Below are 23,208 nucleotides of genomic sequence, written 5' to 3' on the forward strand. Positions count from 1 at the left end.
GCAGATGTTCACTGCAACTTTAGCTGTGTTTTCCTTTTCCTGCTACTTTGGCTTTGATCATTGGCTAATTTTTTTTCTACGTGCTGAATTTTAAAAGATACCCTAATATCAAGACTCATATTTTTGATTAACTTAAGTCATTGTCAATAATGACTTGAAAGTGTCATTCCTTGGTTAATCGTGTCACACTATTTTAAACATTCTCTTTGTCTTATAGAATATTTCGTTTGCTCGTTCTGCTTTAAATGGCAAGGATGTTTTTGAATGATGGCAATACACCCTTGATATAATATCAAGATTGTTCTTTAGAAACATTTCTATATGAGCCACATTACGTTCAGCGTTGTTTCTACAGAGAAAAAAACTAATAAAATTACTAGCAGTTTATTCCATATCTTAAACATAGGGATTTCTATATCGATGTATTAAAAACAGCCTATCGTGAACATTTTATATACTTGGGTGTTTTAAAAATTCTCAGCCAATATCCTTGCTCATTCAGTTTTAAAGGGTTTGTTACATTATTTCTTGAATTGCCATTGTATATTGCACAAAATATAATACTGTGGTTTGAGGGAAATGCTCATGTAACAGCTGTCTTGGCAAGGCTGTTTTACCATACAGAACAGCTGTTATTAGAATTCTTTGCTGCTCATCCTCCTCATGAAAACAAAGATAAGAAATTCACATAGAAGTAAATTCAGCCAGGGGGACAGGGCCCAATAAAGACACAGAACACCTGGTCACATGACAATTTTCTCTTGCTAGGATGCCCATTCAGATTGAGTTAAATGAGCACATTTTTCCTCTTCTTTCATTAATATATTGAAACAAAATGTATGTAAATGCAAAAGTATTTGGATGACTACTCAGCTGTAATCCAAGTGCCCGTTAGATGCCTATGTTGGCAAGCTGTATAAGATATGTGATATCCTTAATATTGCTACTGCTAGGAGGATATGAATATGTGGAAAAACAATGCTTTGTACATGGTAAAATACTCATATAAGAACTTTCTACTTATATTGCAAATTCATGGCAGCACACCATATCTCTACATAGAAACAGACTCATAAAGATGAGAAGAAATATAAGTCTTGACAACTTTGTGAAAAAAAGTTTTTTTTTCCATCTGGAAAAAAGGTAGCTTTTGTTGTCTCCTAAATTAATCCAGCTGGCTCCCACATTATATTTTATAATGTTTCCATCAACAGTCAATGCCAGGAATCATTCCCACATCAAAAAGAAATATTTTTTCTTATTTTGAGCACCACTCAACTACCTCTAGCATCTACTAGTATTCAAGGTACCTGTGATGCCCCATTCACTCACACACACATACACACACACACACACACACCATGGGTTTAAGGAGTCTTTATTAAGGCTTCCGAGCCTGAATTGTATTCCCCAGCAATTCCCTGTGCTAGCACCAGCTCAACCCAAATGAGTTCCACAGGCTGCTCAAATGAAACCAACACTAATCCTCAAGGCAAGGCAAGTCCAGTCCACTAGACAAAGGGAAATAGGCAAGGCAAAACAAGGCAAAGGCAATAGTTGAAGAGACACAATCTGAAGTTCAAGGCAAGAACACACAACTAGGAAATGAACATTTTGTTCCCAGCATCACTTCCCTCTGTCTGCTGTGCTAAATAGCCAGCTTCTGGTTCAAGAAGCTTCTTCAGTTCAGCAGAAGTGAAAAAGTTTCTTGGATGAGAAGCGAAATGTCTTCAAGCAAAAACCAAGAAAGTCCAGCTGCCTTTTGAAAAAGCACCTTTGGGACATCCATGTCTTTATATTTACTCTTTCCCATCATTGCTAAAGTTATGCAAACAGTGAACAAAAAGAGTCCACATTATCTGAATGGAGCTTCAACTTTTTTGCGAGTTTTCATTGTAGGCCAGGCTCCTGGGGACTCTTGGGAACCCACTGAAAATCAGCAAATAGAGTCAACTATGAAAAGTGTTGTGATGAGAGTCAGTTGTAAAAAAAAATGTAGAAGTATATAAATACCAATTTACACAGGTGGAAACTCCATGAGAGCTTTTGCAGTGCAGATGAGCCCCAAAATGTGTAAGACACTTCCAATCCTCATCCTTTTAAACTGTAATGAAGTAGTAAGCCCCAGGTGAATGCTTAAGAAAATAACAGCAGTTAGGAAGTTTATTCACCCACAGTAAATCTCGGGGCTACATAAATCCGCTCATAAGGATAAACAAAGTATGAAAGACAAAAAAAAAAACTTTAAAAGTCAGGATGATCTACTGCAATTTCTGAACAAAAAGAAGCAATTCACTAAACATTTACAGGTGCTTTTAAGGAACTGAAAAGGTGTCAAGTGTTATAAAGCACCCACAATAGAGAGACAATAGACTTGAAAAAAGTTCTCCTGATGAAGCCAAAAATCTGTGCAGAAGTCACTTCTAACCTTATACTTTGTTCCATGTAATTTAAATATAGATAATTAAGCTTTCTTTTTTCCTCTCTTTTTTGAGGTGCACAGAAAAGGAATTGCTGTGTGAAAATCGCACTCAGATTTTCCAAATGTTTCTTCTTGTTGGCAGCAGAACAAAAATCACCTGCAAACAACTTCCCGTATCAAATTACAAAAATAATGTATTTGTACTTCCCATGTTAAATTACAAAAATAAATTAATCTGTTTGTATTCTGTATAACATTGCATACCTCAATAAGGAAAACTCTGATGTATGTTTGTATCCATGTTTTCATGTGGTGATTTGGGGGTTATTCATTTCCTCTCTCAGCCCTGGGAAGAAGTCAATGGCAAAGCAATTCTGAAAAATATTGCCCAGAAAACAGCATGGTCTTATTCATGCAGTTGCAAGTCAGGATTGAATTGAAAGCACAATAGATGTGTGTGTGTGTTTCGGAGTGTTGTGTAGGTCTACCTGTTGTCTGTTCAAGTTTGTTACACCAAATGATATACAGAGCAAATGATGTATAGTAAACGTATTCTGTAGAATGAGTTATTAGAGCATACAAAAAGATAATTCAATAAATATGTAAATAAATTGGCACTACAGGTAGTCCCTGCTTACTATTTGCTCAGCAACTGTTCATAGTTACAACAGTGCTTAAAGAAAATGACTTTACAGGCCATTTATAACTACCCATGACCATACCATTCCTCATGCTTGTGATCACCATTATAGTCAGTATGCATTGTCCTGTGCCTGAGCTGTGTTTTCTTCCATCCTCCTGCATGCCCTTGCAAAGCAGAGACATTGGAGAGAAAGGGATTACAAGAAAGTAAGCTGTTTGCTTTTCTACACAATCACACTAGAATCTGGAGCTGGGGGCCATGGGTTCACTATGCAAACAGTTTACAGTACTCTTTTAAAATTTCAATTTCTCTGCTCAAACACTAATGATTTCTAAAGGCAATATGTCCTTTTTCTGACCCTTTCCCCTTTCATCCTTGCAGAGCAAAGAGATTGGAGAGAAATTTTAAGAGAACATGTTGTTTGCTGCTCTGTGTATCAAAAGCACTGCAATTGTGGTTGCAACAGGAAATAGTCGGGCAAAGGAGAGATTGCCTGCAGAAATTACTCGCTTTTTCTCCCCCATCCTCACAGAGTGAAGAGATTGGAGAGGGAATTTCAAGAGAGTACTTTAAGGTGCTTGCATAGCATGACTGCAGCTTTCAGCCTAGGCTGTGATGCCATAACATTGCTTTCAATGGGTACAAGACTGTAAGGAGCACTTCAGCATTCCAAAGGGTGAGGGAGTGGTTAGGAGACAAACAAAAGCAGAAGATATGAAACTTGTTTATCTTGTTTCTTTCCAGCCCAACAACATCAACATTTCCCACTTACCAATTGCTTTGCTAAGGGTTGTTAAGCTGTGGCTACCTGTATATTGATTTATTATTGAGTCTTGTGATAGACAAATACATTTGGAGAGCCACTTAACACAAGTAGCTTGTCATTTTGATCTGCCTCTATATGGCTGTTCAAGTATGCAACTAGACCATAAATTAATAGATGGCTGAAATCAGAAATAGCATCTTCTTGAATGGAGGCAGAATTCTGGAACACCCAGATGCTCCAAATAATATATTAAATTTTTGATGAACTGGAGACAACATTTGCAAAATCCTGAGGGATGGGGAAGAATGGATCTGCAGCTATTAAGTTTTCCAATGATTTAGTTACTCAGTATTCTGCCTAGATCTGCCAGTTCCCAAAAAGCACTGCTGGGGTATTGTTGTATAGCATTAAATGGATTAGGCTCTTTTGGATGTCATGTAGGTGTCATGTAGCTCCCATCCATTTTGAGAAATGTAAAATCCATTTGTCACTACAGGACTCATGCATGGGCTACATATGTACATAGCTCCAGCTGCTTTTGTCAGAATGAAGAAAGAAGCATTGTACTATCATGCTGCGAGTTTTGCCCTTTCAGACATACATGCAACTCCTGACGTATGTACAAAGGGCCAAGGCTTATACTGCAACAACACCATGCTGCTTTCATCAGACTGACCAGTTGGATCCTCCCTTCAGAAGCCACTTCCATGATGTGTTTCACTGGTCTCCAATTTACCAAAGCGTAATATGAAACAGCTAGGATGCATTAAATAACTTAATTCTCCCATATCAATCTGTATTTCCCCTTATGACCATGATGATCTCCTGATTTCAGCATTCAAGTATTTTTTTTCTGCTTTCTTCATTCCATCTGATTCTTTGCCTTATGAAGGAAATCAAAATAGTCAGAAAAAATAACCATAGTTAATAATAATTTTAAAAAATCTACACATTTGGGGAAGAGGATTACATAATAGTGCATTATATGGCCGCGATTGCCTTTCTGAAATCAAAGAAGACAGTCTCATTTTCTTCAGGAGGAGATTGTAGAATTGAGGTGGTAGAACTGAAAAGGCCTGATTTTAAAATAACCATTGAACTGGTCTTTCTAAGAGTCTAACATTTCATAGTTGTACTGAGGCATTGTAGCATATATTGAGAAGAAACATGAAACCAATGCAGTTGTGTTATGTTTCATGCAGTATGGTAAAGCCCAGAAATGACTGGAGTCTAATAGATGAATTTTAAGGTGCATTCATCCTCTTCCAAATGCCAGAATCATATTTGTGCTATCCTTTGACTGTTCTCACCATGGACTGCCGAGGGTGACTAGTGCTCCCCCAGCAACCCTACAAAGGAACAGGCTGTTTCCTTCTTTCTGTAATCTATCCTCTCTAATCATCAAATCCATAAATCATTTTTTCAACAAAAAGACCTGTAAGGGTTTTGCAGTCACTAATAAATGTAGTAATTTATGGTTCTCTAAGCAAACACATTAATTTTGCCATCTCTGCTAGTTCCAGCATCTTTATCAACCATTGTGAAGTCTTCCTCCATGGTGGGTATTTCACAATCTTTCTTTATTTGCACATAAAGTCGTCTTGCAGCAGTAATCATAAATGGGAAAAGGCTTCTTTCTAGCTGTCTGTCTCCTAATTCCAACAAAAAGGTTTCAATTGAATCTTAGTCTTTGAAATTCCAAAATGTCGTGCAATTTTAACGTCAGGAAGGAAAGGGGAATCCAAGCAACCAAGAAGTGAGACAAAGTGAACATTCCCACTGGTGATAGGTAACTTGACTTGCATCTCCCAAAATTTTCTCTTGGGCAGCACCTAAGTCAGAAGATCAGTGGCTCAGCTGCCAAAGACCTTATTGAGATTGATGTGATTGTGGGACACAGGTGCAGGAAACCCAACTTGGAGCACCCTGTGTGTAAGAAAAGGTTCTTAACTAACTAATTAAACACTTTTTCAGGTCAACCCCATGAAGGGTAAATCACTCAGATTCGGGCCGGTCTGGACTTCCTCAAGAAGCCTGCCATGGACCCGGCTATTTTGAACAACTATCGTCCGGTCTCCAACCTTCGCTTACTAGTGAAGGTTGTTGAGAGTGTGGTGGCACATCAGCTCCCTCTGTTCCTGGAGGAAGCGGATTATCTGGACCCCTACCAATCGAGTTTTAGGCCCGGGTACACCATGGAGACGGCATTGGTCATGCTGGTGAATGATCTCTGGCGGGCTCGGGACAGGGGTTGTTCCTCTGTCCTAGTCCTATTAGATCTCTCAGCAGCTTTTGATACCATCGACCATGGTATCTTACTGCGGCACCTCAGGGGGTTGGGAGTGGGTGGCACTGTTTTACAGTGGTTCTCCTCCCTCCTGGGTCATTCGCAGTCAGTGTTGGCAGGGGGAAAGAGGTCAGCCTCGAGGCCTCTTGTTTGTGGAGTCCCTCAGGGGTCGGTCCTCTCACTCCTCCTGTTCAACATCTATATGAAGCCACTGGGTGAGATCATTCGTGGTTTTGGGGTGGGGTATCATCAGTATGTTGATGATACCCAACTTTTTATTTCCACCCCAAATCAACCCAGTGATGCCCTCCCCGTGATGTCCTGTTGTCTGGAGGCAGTGAGGGTCTGGATGGGGAGGAACAGGCTTTGTCTTAATCCTGACAAGACCGAATGGCTGTACATACCGGCATCTAGGGTTACCCAGTTTATTCCATCTTTAACTATGGGAGGTGAGGTGTTACCCCCCCTGTAGATAGGGCTCGCAACTTGGGCGTCTCCTTGATTCACAGCTCAGTTTAGAAGATCATATAGGAGCTGTGATCAGGGGGACTTTTGCCCAGGTTCGCCTGGTGCGCCAGTTGTGGCCCTATTTGGACCGAGATGCCCTATGTACAGTCACTCATGCGCTCATGACCTCTCGGATAGACTACTGCAATGCTCTCTACATGGGACTGCCCTTGAGGACCACTTGGAGGCTCCAACTGGTGCAGAATGTGGCCATGTGAGTTTTGATGGGGGTCTCCCGATACTCCCATATAACACTTCTGCTCCGCGAGCTGCATTGGCTTCCAGTTGCCCTTCGGGTGACATTCAAGGTGCTGGTGATGACCTATAAAGCCCTAAATTGCATGGGTCCAGATTATTTACAGGAGCACCTTCTGCCGGCGTCAACTTCCCATCATCCTGTGTGCTCCCACAGAGAGGGCCTCCTCAGGGTCCTGTCGGCCAGTTAATACCAACTGGCGGCCCCCAGGGGGAGAGCATTGTCTGTGGGCGCGCCTGCCCTCTGAAACCAGCTCCCTGTTGAGCTCCGGATGGCTCCCGACCTTCGCTCCGTTCGCCGCTACCTGAAAACTTGGTTATTTGAGCTTGGTGGCCTGGACTGAGGGATTGGGATTTTAAATTTTTAGAATGTGATTTACTTGTTGGGGCTAATTTAATTTATTTTATTTTTAACCTTGTATATTGTGTTTTAATTGCCCTCTACACCACCCCGAGTCCTTCAGGATAAGGGTGGTATATAAATCCAATTAAATAAATAAATAAATAAATAAATAAATAAATAAATAAATAAATAAATAAATAAATAAATAAATAAATAAATAAATAGTATGTTAAATAATTTAACCACAAGAATGAAGGAAGCATATATCATTCACAAATCCTTATAGATTTTCAAAAATAATACTTCCAACATTCTTATTGTAAAGACAAGATGTAATCTAAGCAATTTAGGACATAGAATTAAGGATCCAGTGCAGGGTAGATAGTTATATTCAATATGTTGAAGTTGGAAACTCAATGTCACTAAATCACAAGTTTGTTTTCCAGCTGAATGGAGTTCTCATGGAAAGTCAAAAAAGAAAAACTGCTACTAAGGGAACTAGGGACAACCTCATGTAATGTTTGAAAAACTGGAGCTGAAAATCTCTCTTAGTAGCAAACAGATATTCAGAATGACAAACTGAAGGGTCATTATTGGAGATTACTTAATCAAGATGTTTCTAGAAACAAATATTTTTTTTAACAAAAAGTCTAGGCAATATTAAAAGCTTCCAAAACCAATCCTACTGATTACATTTTGACATTGTTAAATATTGGGTTCGTGGCTTCAGTGACGAGACGAGGCGAGTGAGTTCAGCAAAGATAATTGTTTATTGCTTGCAGGAACTGAACTGAGAAACAGGGATGCAAATGCAGCAATTTATACCCTGGCCTCTAGGTGGCGGCCAATAGATTTAAAGCAACCTATTGCCGCCCTAGAGGCAGCCAATGGCGGCGCTGGAGACAGGTTATCTGAGGAGCTGGGAGCCAGCTTCTCTGCTTACACAACCTACCAGCAATTAACCCACGTGATGTTCCCTTAACAAGACAAAGCCCAATACATTACACCCCTCCCCCCTAGAATGTACAAAAATTATAACAATAATGAGAATGATTACAGCAATATGAGTTTACAGAGGTACAACAGTAATGTGCAATATACACATTTTCCCATACTGGTTAATACAGAGGGTCTCCTAGCTAGCAGCACAATAATGATACAGATAGCTCAGTTATTTCAGAACAAAATCTTGTAAATATGCAGGAGGCTTGTGAACCCTCATGGAATACCTGGGAGACCCAGGCACTTCCTGGCCTACCAGCTTGCTCTCTGGGCTGGGTAGACCAGTGTCCATAAGTTCAAGCGAGTCTGGTTGACTCGGAATTCTCTGGCTGGCCCTTCCAGGATGGCCCACCCCAGAGCCCAATTGCTCCGCAGTGTTAGCACAGTGGCTGTTGTGTTCTGGTTGGCTTTCTCCATCAGGGACCCCATGTTGCACTCCTGGGCTTTCCTCCCCTACAGCCACCTCCCTGTTGCTCTGACTGCTTGATGCCTCAGAGCCTATGGATTGATTGGCCTGGCTGCCAGTTTGCAGTCTGTGGATGGGACCTGGGACAAAGTCCTCGCTTTGTGACCGATCTGGAAAATGCTTTCTAAGCTGATCAATATGGCGATGGATGACTCTCCTGCCCTCTAGGCCCACTTCATATGAGAGAGGGCCTGACGTTTCGGTGATTTTCCCTGGCACCCACAAGTTCCCATGCCCATAGTTCCTGGCCCACACCCCGTCACCTACTTGCAGCCCCCTTGGGGATTTTGGGCAAGAGGCCTCAGCTGCCACCTGGTCTGGGTGCAACCTGTCCAGTTTTGTGATTAGGCACCTCCCCCAGCACAGCGCTGCTGAGCTTTTCCCCGTTGCCGTGCATGGCGTGGAATGTTGGCAGAGCAAAAAGTTGGCCAGTCTGTGGTGCCAGTCCCCAGTCACTATACGCCTCAATGACTCTTTCGTGGTGCGTAACATATATTCGGTTTGACTATTACTACATGGGTGAAATGGAGCCGATGTCACATGCCTAATGAGGTTTGCCCTCAGGAATGCCTGAAATTCTGCCACAGTAACTTGGGCCCCATTATCGGACACTACGACGTCCGGCAGCCCATGCATTGCAAAGAGTTTCCTAAGCACCTGGATGGTCCTAGCAGTAGTCATGTTTGCAATTGGTATAACTTCTAGCCATTTAGAGTGGCTGTCGATCACTATAAGGAACAGCTGTCCCTGAAAGGGCCCAGCGAAGTCTATATGAATCCTCGACCAGCGGATGTGTGTCTCCTCCCACCTGTGAACGGGAGCGTGCGGCATTTCAGGCCTCGATTGCTGGCATGTATAACACCCATGCACTTGAGCCTCAATGGCTTTATCTAATCCTGGCCACAATAAATAGCTTCTTGCCATTGTTCATGCGAACAATGCCCGGATGACCTGCATGAAGCGATTGCAAAACCTGTTCCTTAATGAGGTGGGAACTATGACCCTGTTCCCCCAAAGAATACAACCCTTATGAGCTGAGAGCTCATGTCTCTTTGTAAAATAGCTCTGAAACCTGGGCTTTTATCTACCCACCCCTTGCATACCCAAGATAGTACTCTGCTTAGATTCTTATCTGCTGCCGTTTCAGCAGCTATGTCCCCTGCATGGAGGGGAAACTCTGGCAAGTCCTGAATGGACAAAACGCGGGCTGCTGGGGCTGGTTCTGGTTCGATTTGTGGCAGTGGAAGCCTGCTCAGGCCATCTGCATGGCCCATATCCTTGCTGGGTTTGTGAATTAGCTTAAAGCTGTAAACCGATAAAAAAAATGGACCATCTTAGCATCCTAGGGGATAAGATGTGGGGTGTCTGTCTGTCTGTAGTGAATAACCCAAATAAAGGTTTATGGTCTGTGAAGACCATGAAGTCCCTGCTGTATAAGTAGTCATGGAATTTTTTTACTCCAGCTACTATAGCCAGTGCCTCTTTGTCGATTTGAGTGTAATTACGCTCAGCAGAGGACAGTGTCCTCGAATAAAAAGTAATTGGAACTTGAATTCCATCTCGCTCTAAGTGACTTAGCACTGCCCCCACCCTATATGGAGATGCGTCACACGCTAGGCATACTGGCATTGATTCCTTGAAATGAGTGATCATGGAACTGACCGACAGAAGAGCCTTCAATTCCTGAAAACATTTTTGTGAACACTAGTCCAATTCCATGTAGCATTTTTATCCAAGAGCCGGTGTAGCAGCTCTGCCACTGTGGCCTTGTTAGGAAGGAACGCGTGGTAAAAATTTAGGAGGCCTAGGAATGCCTGCAGCTCTCCCTTCATTTTGGAGCTGGGTGCCATCTGAATGGCTTTTACTTTAGATTTGGCAGGATGGATGCCATCAGCATCTACATGGAAACCCAAGAACTCAGTTGAAGGGACTCCAATACTGCACTTATTCTTTTTAAGCTTGAGGTCTGCTTTTCTCAGCCTTTGAAGGATGGCTCTGAGCCTCCTTGCAAGCACCTCAGTGGATTCACCAGTGATGAGCACATCATCAAAATAGGGGCAAATCCCCGGAATGCCCTTGAGTGTCCATTCCATAATGCCCTGAAAAATGCCTGGGGCTATACTGACCCCAAATTGCAGGCGCTTTACTTTAAGCAGTAAAACCCTATGGGTTACAATTGTCTGTGCCGCAGCTGTGGCCTCATCAACAGGGAGCTGTTGGTAGGCCTGAGCCAAATCTAATTTTGCAAAAATGATACCACCTTGCAAAGATGCCAGGATGTGGCTTACTACCGGTATTGGGTATGTGTGCTGTTTGAGTGCACAGTTAATTGTCCATTTGTATTCAGCACAGATTCTGACCTCCCCGTTGGCTTTTAGTGGCATTATGATTGGGGTCTCCCATTCACTGCCTTCTACTGGCTGCAGTATGCCCTGTTCAACAAGTTTATCTAACTCAGCGTCTATCTTGTGTTTAAGAGCAAATGGCACCCTACAAGGTTTAATCCTGACTGGCACTACAGTAGGATCTAGTTTAAATGTTATTGGCGGGCCCATGTATGTCCCCAGAGCTGAATAAAACACATCTGCAAATTCCTTGCATGCTGTCGCTAGACACATGACTTGCGTCTGGTTGATTCCGGTTACTTGGATGCCTAGTGCATCAAACCAATCGAGCCCGCTCAGGCTCATTTGCTGACCCCCTACTACAACAACGTCCAGGTGCCCAGAAAACCCCTTAAATTTAATGGCTAGTGTGGTCTCAAACTTGACTGTGACTCTGGCATTCTGGAAATCAGTTAGTATAATGTTAGAAGGCCTCAGCTTGGTCCATCTCTTACTGTGAGTACAGACAAAATTAAATGTCTCTAGTGACATAATAGATATGGTGGAGCCCGTGTCCAGCTCCATCTTGTAGGGGACCCCTTGCAACTCCACCTGAAGTCTAAACTTCGGCTTAATGGGGCGGTGAGCTCCTGTATGGCAAATGCTTCTGTGGCTGGAGCAAAACCCCATGCTATACTGTCCCGAGGCCCCAGTACCTCTCCTGGTCAGGATGTCTGATTGGTGATTTGATGGCTGGTCCCTCTGGTGACCTCTGCAGATGGATGCGATGTTGCCAGTCTTTCCGCAGGCCCGGCACGTGGCTGTCTGGAACCTACAGTTCAAGCGTTGGTGGCGGCTGCCACACCCTGGGCACCTAAGGAAGGGATCTGCCTTGTAAGTCACCCCTTGTTGCTTTTCGCTGTGATGCTGTTGGTCATTGTGTCTTTGTAGCTTGTCAACTTCTGTGTCGTCATTGGGGTCTTCTGTGTGTTCAGCGTCCTCATGGTGGATGGCTTCCACGAGTTGAGCTGTTTTGGTGGGACGCATGGCTCATACAGCCCCGCCGGCGGCTTCGTCCACCATGATCTCCTTCAGCATGTCTGGGAATGACAGAGTCTCTTTAGCAAAGAATTTTTGCTGTAACTCTCGATTCTGGAGACTGCAGACAAGCCGGTCTTGTAGCCTCTCCTTGATGTCAGAGAACTGGCATAGGCGTGTGGCCTGCCTCAAGGCCACGATGAATTCGGATGCTGTTTCACCTGGCTGCTGAATTCTCTGCTCAAATGCATGACACCAAGCGATTACTGACAGCTTGGGTTGAAAGTGATCTCCGAGCTTCTTCTTCAAGTCCATGAACATTACGGACTTCAATGGCGTGAACAGATTCTCCGCAATGTCGAATGTGGCTGGGCCACACACACACAGGAGTGTGGCAGCCTTCAGGCTGTCCTCGGCAACTTGATTCGCACGAAGATAGTTCTCGACCCTGGATAGATACGAGAACCATCTTTCTGGGTGAGTTATGTCAAATTCTTCCAGCTTTCTGACCTTGGCCATTTCTACTGGTCTTCACGGCTGGGGCTCGATGTCTTCGCATCCTGCTCCTCCGTTGCCCAGGGACTGATCCTCTGGGTGCATGGTCGCTAGCATGGCTGTGCTAGGCCGACCATGGGGGGGGGGGGAAATTGCTTTTCCTGCCAGGTGCTGCTCGGCCTCTCCCCTAGTGACTCTTCAGCTCAGTTAGAGGAGCAGGATCCCACCTTCGTTGCCAGTGTTAAATATTGGGTTCATGGCTTCAATGATGAGACGACGCGAGTGAGTTCAGGAAAGATCATTGTTTATTGCTTGCAAGAATAGAACTGAGAAACAGGGCTGCGAATGCAGCAATTTATACCCTGGCCTCTAGGCGGCAGCCAATAGGCTTAAAGCAACCTATTGCCGCCCTAGAGACAGCCAATGGCGGCGCTGGAGACGGGTTGTCTGAGGAGCTGGGTGCCATTAGCCAGCTTCCCTGCTTAAACAACCTACCAGCAATTAATCCCTTAACAAGACAAAGCCCAATACATTACACACATGAAATGGAGATGCATTTTGTCTGTCCTTCATACATGGGTTCCTGCTTTTATCATTAATTTTTAGCATGCTTTCTTCTGTTCTTTGCTTGTCAGATTATCATTCATGTTTCCATTCTCATCTTTCCCCAAAAAAGTACAGTACTATCTTCAGAACAACATACACATCAACCATCCTGATTAAAAAATCTTTTTTTTCTTTTTTTACCTTTGACTGATTTATATCTCAATATATAGTTTAGATCAGGGTTTTTCAAATCTATGGAACCCTAGGGTTCTGCTAGAATTTGATGAATTTCCATGAGAGACTAAGGGGAAAAGAAAAGATTACTTGAATACAGCCAATTTTTTAGTTCTAGAGTTTTGCCTCTTGATCAAATATACCAGGACTAGATGATACTGTATAAATACAATGGATGGATGGATGGAGGGATGGATTGATGGATCGATAGACAGACAGACAGACAGACAGACAGATCAAGCTAGAATAAAATATGTATATCGGAATATTCAAAGGATGACCAATAAATCAGGAAAGGAGAGGAAGAGAAAGATGAGATGAGATTAGATGAGGGGAGGGGAAGAGAAGAGAAGAGAAGAAAGGAGAGGAAGAGAAGAGAAGAGAAGAGAAGAGAAGAGAAGAGAAGAGAAGAGAAGAGAAGAGAAGAGAAGAGAAGAGGAGAGGAGAGGAGAGGAGAGGAGAGGAAGAGAAGAGAAGAGAAGAGAAGAGAAGAGAAGAGAAGAGAAGAGAAGAGAAGAGAAGAGAAGAGAAGAGAAGAGAAGAGAAGAGAAGAGAAGAGGATAGCTAAAGCTGAGTTATTATTAACAGGTTCTGGAAATTAATTCTCAGATCCACACATTTAATACATGGCAATCGTGATATAAATCTCACCACAAGCTTTATTATGATCAATTTTTTTGGCCATAAATCAGTATAAAATATATAAAATCACATCTTTTTCAGGAATAAAAATTTAAGATACAGAATAACAGATTAATAGCAAAATAACTAACACAAAGGTTAGATAGATCAGCTAATTGGAAAGATCTAATTATAAGAACCATACTCATTACTGATATTAAACTATAGAGACTATGATACGGGAATACAACATAGGCAATAAAAACATGTAGGATAAAAAAAAATACAACAGACAAGTCAGTAGACCAAACACTCTAACCTATAAGATGTAATTAAATAACAATTTACAACTAGCAATAATCTTCATCTTGATCTTCATCTTCATCCAAGACAGAAAAGAGACAGAAAAATAAATTTATAACAGAAAAGACACAAATACCAAGATTGAACTGGATACATTTTAGTCTGGGGTCACTGAGCTAATAATTTAGTATACAGGTAGTCCTCAACATATGACAACAGAGCCCAAAATTTCTGTTGCTAAATTTGTTAAACATATGTTAAGTGAATTTTGCCCCATTTTATGACCTTTCTTGCCACAGATGTTAAGTAGTTCACTGCAATTGTTAAGTTAGTAACGCGGTTATTAAGTGAATCTAGCTTCCCCATTGACTTTGCTTGTCAGAAAGTTGCAAAAGCTGACCACATGACCCTGGGACGCTGCAACCATGATAAATATGAGTCAGTTGTCACTTGTATGAATTTTGATAACCTGACGATGGGGATGCTGCAATGGTCATAAGTGTGAAAAATGTTCATAAGTCATTTTTTTCTGTGCCGTTGTAACTTCAAAAGATCATTAAAAGAACTGTTGTAAGTTGAAGACTACCTAAACCTATTCCTGCTGCATGTGGTGGAAAACACAATTTTGATTAGTATGTCACAATTTGTGCAACCTATCTTGAACCATTAGGGACATCTTGGGTAATTTTATTTATGTACACAATATTTTACCCATCCAAAATAGGTGTTTTTCCAAAGTTTCAGCTGCAGTAGTTAATATTTATTTAAACTATAACCAGAGGACATTAATGTAATAACTCATGGATCTAATCCATGTTCTGGGTTCAAGGATCAGAAGACATATGAAGGATCCAACTGTGATTTTTCTGAGAATGTTGTATTAGCAGACCTTTAATTGTTCACTGACAAACCATCTCAACATATTCTGTTTTTCTCATTACCTCTGTTGCTGAAACTGTTAAATTAATTTGCTATATAATCATAAATAGCCTTCAGTTTGGTATAAATTTCAAATAAGCTCTTTTTGACAAGTGAAATGATTTTACAGGCAATATTATCAAAATTTTCTCTTGCAAGGATAGTGTTTTATGAGTCCCTTGAGTGTCCTATAAACTCCTATTATTAATGATGTGTTCATAGTTATATTGATGTGTGATAGCGTTGATATGGCATGCACAGTTAGGGAATTTTAGTGCTGTAAACTATATTAAGCAATGTGCTTTACAGACTGAGTCTAGATAACATAATATAGCACTACTAATTGTATTGATCTAATTAATCTAACTAAATAGCTGCTAGATATGTTGTACATGTCATTTATCCATACTAACAATGTGTAAACTTATTCTGTCTGTCTATTTAATATATAGTTCAATATTCACTTATAACTCTCTTTAACATTGAGTCAAATGTCTTGATATGCTTTATGACAGGTATAGGATATATGAAGAAATGGGGATAATCTATCTAAATCCAAACAAAGAAAATGCAGCAAATCAACCTTTGTCTTTATAAAACCATACTTTAAAAATATATTCTCTGCTTTTCCATTTTATTACAATACATAATTTCTATTTTCATTATTTTAATGTACTAAGTGGTTAAATAGTTCAGATAATTTGGTATCTACTTTTAAATAAGTAAAGATGAATGTAATTGCAGTAATGCATAGAGGCATATGAGCTGACACAGCCCTTATAGCAGCATCCTAGCAAAGGCAACTGAAATGTCTCTATGCCTCTGTTCATATCCTAGTTATGTGCTAGATGCCACTACAGTAACATATTATTAAGCCTATTGGTCTTGTGAGAAGTTTTTATATCCAAATATATTTTATTCTTTATACTGTTTCCATCTTCCCCTTAAAATATTAACAGAATCCACAATGATCTGAGAATCAGTGTCTCCACTAGATAATCAACAGACAAGTTGAAATTAAGTTAATTAACTAAAATTTGCAAACTTAGTTGCCCAGACCTAACCCACATATCGAAGGATAAGGTCTGCAAACATAGAGTTAATTAACTTAGGTCTCCCAGAGGAACTGCATGTTCACAAGAATAAACATACCTACATGCATGCACACACATGCACACATGCACACAACTACCTCAAATGTCACCCTAGAAGCAGCACATGACACCCGGGACAAGCTCCCCCTATAAAAATCTGCTGCAGCACCTCATTTCTCTGTAGCCTGTCCCTAAATGCAACCTGTTTTGCTTTTAGGAATAAATATTTCTTCTTTCCTCAGAGTTGTCTGGATCTCATTTTTATTTATTCTTGCGCAGCCCCGGCTTGAATTGGAACTCCAAATTATTTTTCTGACAGCCTGTAGCTTCATTGTTCCCAGTTACACTGCCATTCCAATTCCTCTGCCCAATTTGGTGTAGTGTCACCTTTTTTCTTATGTCACAATGATTTATCTTCATTTGATACCTCTTTCCAGAGCCACCAATGCTGAACTTTAGATTTGCATTCTAACACTGATGATTGCATTTAAACATTGTGAAGTTATGTGGTGACCGAACAAAGAGCAGATGCTCAAAGCTACTTTCACCAGCTCCTTTTCTTCTTTGGGAAGACTCAAAACTACAGCTTCTTTCAATCCCATCTAAGCAGACATTGCTAAGAGCCAGTGGTGGGATTCAACCGGTTCGCACCGATTCGGCAGAACTGATACCTATTTTTTTCTTGAGTTCGGGGAACCAGCTCTGAAATGGCCAAACGAACGTGCATTCACGTGCCTCCAATCCCTTGCTTGCTGCAATCTGGCTTTGCAGCAAGCAAGGAGGCTGGAGACATGTGAATGCACACTAGTCTGGCATCTCAAAAAACCCGGGGTTTTTTTTCTCCCCGCTCCTGGATTTTCGTGGCCAGACTCTTTAACTTTCTTTATTGTTTACTTTATGCAGAATGTGTTTCCTTCCCATTCTGCACATTTCTGAACATTTTGTGCTGCTTATGATTTGAAGGAATGGTACAGGACATGAACACAGGTAGTCTTCGACTTACAACAGTTTATTTAGCAACCGTTCAAAGGTACAACGGCACTGGAAAAAGTGACTTACGACCTTTGCAGTATGCCCACCACCACATGATCAGAATTTGGATGCTCAGCAACTGGTTCATATTTATGACCGCTGCAGTGTCCCAGGGTCAGGTCATCCCCTTTGGAGACCTTCTGACAAGCAAATTCAATGGGGAAAGCCAGATTCCCTTAAGAACTGGGTTAATAGCTTATCAACTGCAGTGATTCATTGAACATCTGTGGCTAGAAAAGTCGTAAAATGGGGCACAACTCACTTAACAAATGTTTCACTTAACAACAGTCATTTTGGGTTCAATTGTGGTCGTAAGTCCAGGACGACCTGTATTGCATACTCCTTGGCAGGAGCATGGAAGTGTTTGCAATTTTCCCATTGCTTTCTACCCCAGAGTTATGGCAATTGTGTGTTAGTCTGAACAGTGGAGAGGATGTTTTAAAAACCATTGAAATAAATTCCCCTCCAAGACAATGGGGAGACAGTTCTTGTCTTGTAATCCCGTTCCCTAAATAAATTAAGATCTGTTATTTAAAATTTTTAAAAAAGCCTGCATCCCTTTTTAATGGAATAGACCTCAGATTTTTTCAGTTTCTTTCAAAGAACCATCTGTATCCTTCAGCCAACAGATTAAATGAGAACAGCTAATATTTTTTTAAGTTTCATCTTTGCATTTTAAACATGCCCTGTGATTGAATATAGCAAGACATAGCAGCTCTCATATTCAAGTTATATAGCAAAGTTCAACTAATCAACATTAAAGAAATATTTGTATAAAGTAAATACAAAAAAAAAAAATCAAAGAAAAAGGTTACACAAAACCATCAATAAATCGATGCCATGATTCATTATATGGCATCCATACTGATCTATATTAATCAATTCTGCAAAGAACAAATCAACATTGAATTATGAGAATTTGCATTTACACAGCCTCAGCAATATTAGCAGCACCCGTTTGTGAAGCAGAGAAATGTAGACACATAATGCTTGCAAAAACTGCAGGCAAAATAAAGTACAGCACAACTGGCATGCAACCCACCTATATAAATTCTAAGTTCATTATAACAATTAAAACAAATGGTGCTAACTTAGCAAACAGATTAGTAGGCATATGATTAATTGCTTCTTTCTTCTCAAGTTTCATATCACTCCTAGCCTCTACGAAGTAGCTGAAAAATGGTTGGAAAAAGCAAACTAATCCCAATCCACAGTGCCACAGCCTCATCACAATGTCCCGAAAAACTGGCTATTCCATAAAATGCCGCTAGAAAGAGACATTTGGTTTCATCTTGAAACAAACCTTTCAAAACACATGTTTTGTTGCATGTTTAATATTTTCAAAACTGCCATTTTTCAGGTCAAAACATGCTGAGGTTGAAATAGTTGTATACCTCTCTACTGGTGAACAGATTCTAAGATCAAACGATGATAGAATAATACCATTTTTTATTATATTCTGAATATGGAAAAAAAATATGGTTGTTAAAATCGGGTCTAAATATGCATCAGCATGACGCTCTAAAACTGTGAAGATATATTGAGGTAGTCACTAGTCCTCTCTTCCCTGTGTTATTCTAATGCACTTTATATATCAGCCATCTAAACCCAAATTCAGGGAAAAGCTTACTGATCCATATTTCATGCAAGCCATTTGCTGCTCTGAAGGCACATAATTTACAAACCCTTTTAACCGATTGTGTTAAACAACAATTTGCCCCCTCCTTTCCGTTCTCAAGACAAAGGCCTGGCCCATTCCATCTGATCAGCATCTTATTCTTCAGGCAGGTGTCAAGACTGCTGAATTTCATCCAGATGGCAGCTGATGTTGAAGGAAAGCTTGAGCAAATATCTGTCTGGTTATCTGTCGCCCGTGCCACAAGGAGGTGTAATTCCCCACTTTGAATGACTAGGCAAAGCATTTGGCGAGCTCCTTTTGTCTGAAGCAATAAGGGTGGGCATTGGGCTTTTGTTTGCCATGTCCAAAATGGTTGGTATGAGTGAATCAAATTATCACGGTCCAAAAGATAGATTGCTATCATATAGCCCTTAGAGTATTTAGTGTGTGTGTATATCTGTGTATGTTTTGGGGTGGAGTGGGGAAAATCAGCAGAAAGACCCTTCTCCCAGTCTTTATAATGATTAGCATGTACAGTATAGGTCTCTGTCTGTCTCTGCCTGGATAGGGTGCAGCAGTCATTCTTCCTAATAAACCCTTCTGATTTGTTGAAAGGTAACTACAGCGCTTGTAACCGAGGTACAGGTGCAATGAGAGTTCCAATCTGTGTGTGAGAGAAAGGATTGGTCCCTTGGGTTGTCTTGCAGTGCTTGTAACAGCTAATTGGGCCTGTTAGGGTCAGCAATTAGCTCTGAGCGATTCAGAACTTCTGACAGCACCACCTTTCTCTATAAAGCAACTCTTTCTCGAACAACTGTGCCTCAGATAATCCAAGAGTTCACCTATCACTACACAAAAGTGAAGCATGCATTTCCAGGGAAGGCTGTGCCCTTTTGTCATTTGTGAAACTGGAACATTCAATTCGCCATCTTGCCCTGCTGAACAAGAATTTGCTACATTGCAAAAACATAATTGATTCTCTTCCGTACCTTTACCATTCTGTTGTTTTATTGTCTTTTTATTACAGAAACCCAATAATGCACACACTGCCCTAGTGGGTGCATTACAAATATAATAGGGACATACTTATGAACCATTGCAAGCTGCAAGATACTGAACCTGCAAAAGCAGGGGGGGGAGGCTTGTTTTAAAATTAGGACAGAAAATTGGACCGCGTTTCCCTTCTGCCTTTGGATTTTATTATAGAATTACAAACTTGAAGTGTTTCATTATACTCTATCCTTTTGAGGGATAGGCCATTATGCTTTTAGCAGTTGTGCAAAAGATGGCATTGTTGGCAGGTGCAGCTTGCTGGAAAGCATAAAAAGGGAAAGCTACACCTGCGGAAATTCCCTGTCCTGTCCTTCTTTATTCCTTGACACTTGAGTTTCAATGCTTAGCTTACAGAGGTTTCTCAGGTCTCCAGATACTTTTCCAAACACCTGAAATGTGTTGCTTACCTTGTCTGAGACATCCCGTTTACAGATTTTGTTTACTCTCTCAAATCTCCGGTGTACTTCGAGATAGAACATGAAAATAAGGCTAAAGTTACAGCAGTCTTGAATCCTAACCAAAATTATAGCATGTGGAAGAATCCTTCATGCACATCACACGGGAAGTGGAGTATTTCTCATTTATAGTCTCCTTTACATACCACTAAGGGAAGCGGTGGCTCAGTGGGTTAGGACGCTGAGCTTGTCGATCAGAAGGTCGGCACGTTGGCAAGTCAAATCCCGAGTGCCGCGTAGCAGAGTGAGCGCCTGTTACTCGTCCCAGCTTCTGCCAACCTAGAAGTTCGAAAGCACGTAAAAATGCAAGTAGAAAAATAGGGACCACTACGGTGGGAAGGTAACAGCGTTCCATGTGCCTTTGGCATCTAGTCATGCCGGTCACATGACCACAGAGACATCCTCGGACAAGCGCTGACTCTTCAGCTTTGAAACGGGGATGGGCACCAGCCCCTAGAGTCAGAAACGATTAGCTCGCATGTGCGGGGGGAACCTTTACCTTTACCTTTACATACTACTATGAAACAAGCAGACCAGGAGGTGGGGAAACTGAACTTCTGATGCTCTGTAAGGTTATAATAGTGAGAAGCTTGCAAGAGCTGAGTCTTTAAACTTGACTTCATGATTAGCAGGAGGGCAGAAAGGATGTTTTTCAAGAGTACTTATGTTTTTGTTCTGAGGCTTGTCTAGCTTCTCTGTTAAAAGGAGATTTGTTCTGGAGTTCCAGGAAGTCTAACTTTCCTCTCCAGGGAGCAGTTTTTTGATTGCAGCAGTACCACAACTACTGTCTGGAGTAGAGTTTCTCAAATGTTGTGGTCACATAATGTCCTAATAATGATAATTGATGAAAATTATGTGAAGAACAATAATACTATACATATCTTAGATATCAGTGGCTTCTGGAAAAATTGTGTAAGACTTTTGGCTAAGGTCAGTTATTGCACAAGTGATCAGGTGTGCATATGCTAAGCTAAAATCAGAACATGCTCTAGGGTTAGGGTTAGGGTTTCTTGAAGAACTTGACTGTCCATCCTATTCTCTGGCTGATTGTCTTGATTGTCCTAGTAACAACTATCCTCAAGCTCACAGCTGGCCATGTTCACCTACCCTGCCTAGCACTATCACACTTGTCTTCTTTATTGAACTAGTGGAACATTAGGTATACACAACATGTTCAGCAAGATCATTCACCTGCCAGCTACCACATTCTTGGTTGTTGTTGTTGTTTTGCACACCCTTTTGTCCACCCCCCGACAGGGTAGTGGTTTTGAATCTTTGTTCTGATAGCTATTGCAGAAGCTGCCTGAGATGGAAGGAGTTAAGGCACGGGTGTCAAACTTGCAATGTCACGTGACATGTCACGACGTATCGCGACTTTTGTCCCATTGCTGGCAATGGGGTGGGTGCGGTTTTAGCATGACACGTCTGGCCCATGGCTGGCAGTTTGACACCCCTGAGTTAAGGAATAATTTTAGATTTATTCATTGATAGTATTGAAACTTGACAGGTTCAGGCTCCAGAGACCTTGGAAATCTGGAGCCCTCCCTGGATAGTCCACAAGTTATAAAAGTTGAAATCCACAAGTCATAAAAGGGCCATCATTCCACATCCCTGATCTAAAGAGAAGTTGACCCCTAACATGGCTAATCTGCTCCTTTTAACTGGATGGCTTTTCTATTTCACCTGCATGTGCAGATATGCCAGTTGTTGTCCACTACTAACATACTGATGGAAAACGACTTTCATTGATATGTTCAGGGGCACATTATTGACACCTGAAGGCCTATCCAGAACTAATTTGGTATAGTGGTTAAGGCACCTGTCTAGAAACTGAGAACCATGAGTTCAAGTCCTGCCTTAGCTACAAAAGCCAGTTGCTCTCCCTCAGCCCAACCCACCTCTCAGGGTTGCTGTTGTGGGGAAAATAGGAAGAGGAAGTTATGTTGGATATGTTCACCACCTTGAGTTATTTATAAAAATAATAAAAGTGGGATATAAATAAAAAGCACAATATTTTATTTCATATTTATTTCTTTTTCCTTATTTATATTCTGCCAGAAAGCACATAATTCCATACGAAGTGGCTTGCCATTCCAATAAAATGCACCTATAAAAACACATTAAAACCGTAGCAAAACCTAATAAGTCTTCTCATTCAAATTGTTGGTCTTACAGGGGAGTAGAGAGGACAGTCCAATTGGATACAAGTTTAATAAATAATTATGAATTATTTATTAACATTTATTTATTAACATTTATTAATTTATTTATTAACATTTATTAATTAATTATTATGAATTAGGCTTATTAACATCTGGTGTAGCAGAGGGCATAAATTGAATCCAATAGATGATACCTAAGACTCTGTCTTGAGTATTCCTTTCCAGAAAAATGTAGCAATTTGCAGTTGGATATATTCTAGTCTACTGTCTTGTCAGTTGAAGTCAAGTGTTGCCAAAATTAGTGAAATAGTTATAGCTACATTTGTGCTTCAAATGCAAGTATAACCTAGTTTCGTCTCTTGGGAGTAGGATTCGCATATTCTAGGCAGATCTGTGCCTTTCTACTGGATCAGTTATTATTATTATTTTAAAAATCCTTCTTCCTTTTCTTGAAGAATTTTGTAAGACCACAAATTTAAAAAGTAAGGTGGTACTCCAGGTGCAAAATATGGCTTTTCTGTCCAAAATGCCTGGAATGTCAAAACTGCTATAACCTTCCAAGAGAAATGCTAAATCACAATGTGATAAAAAAGGCACCCTTGACAGGGCTAGGAATGACAGCTC

Source organism: Vipera ursinii (assembly GCF_947247035.1).
Source record: "Vipera ursinii genome assembly, chromosome: 3".
NCBI lineage: Eukaryota > Metazoa > Chordata > Lepidosauria > Squamata > Viperidae > Vipera > Vipera ursinii.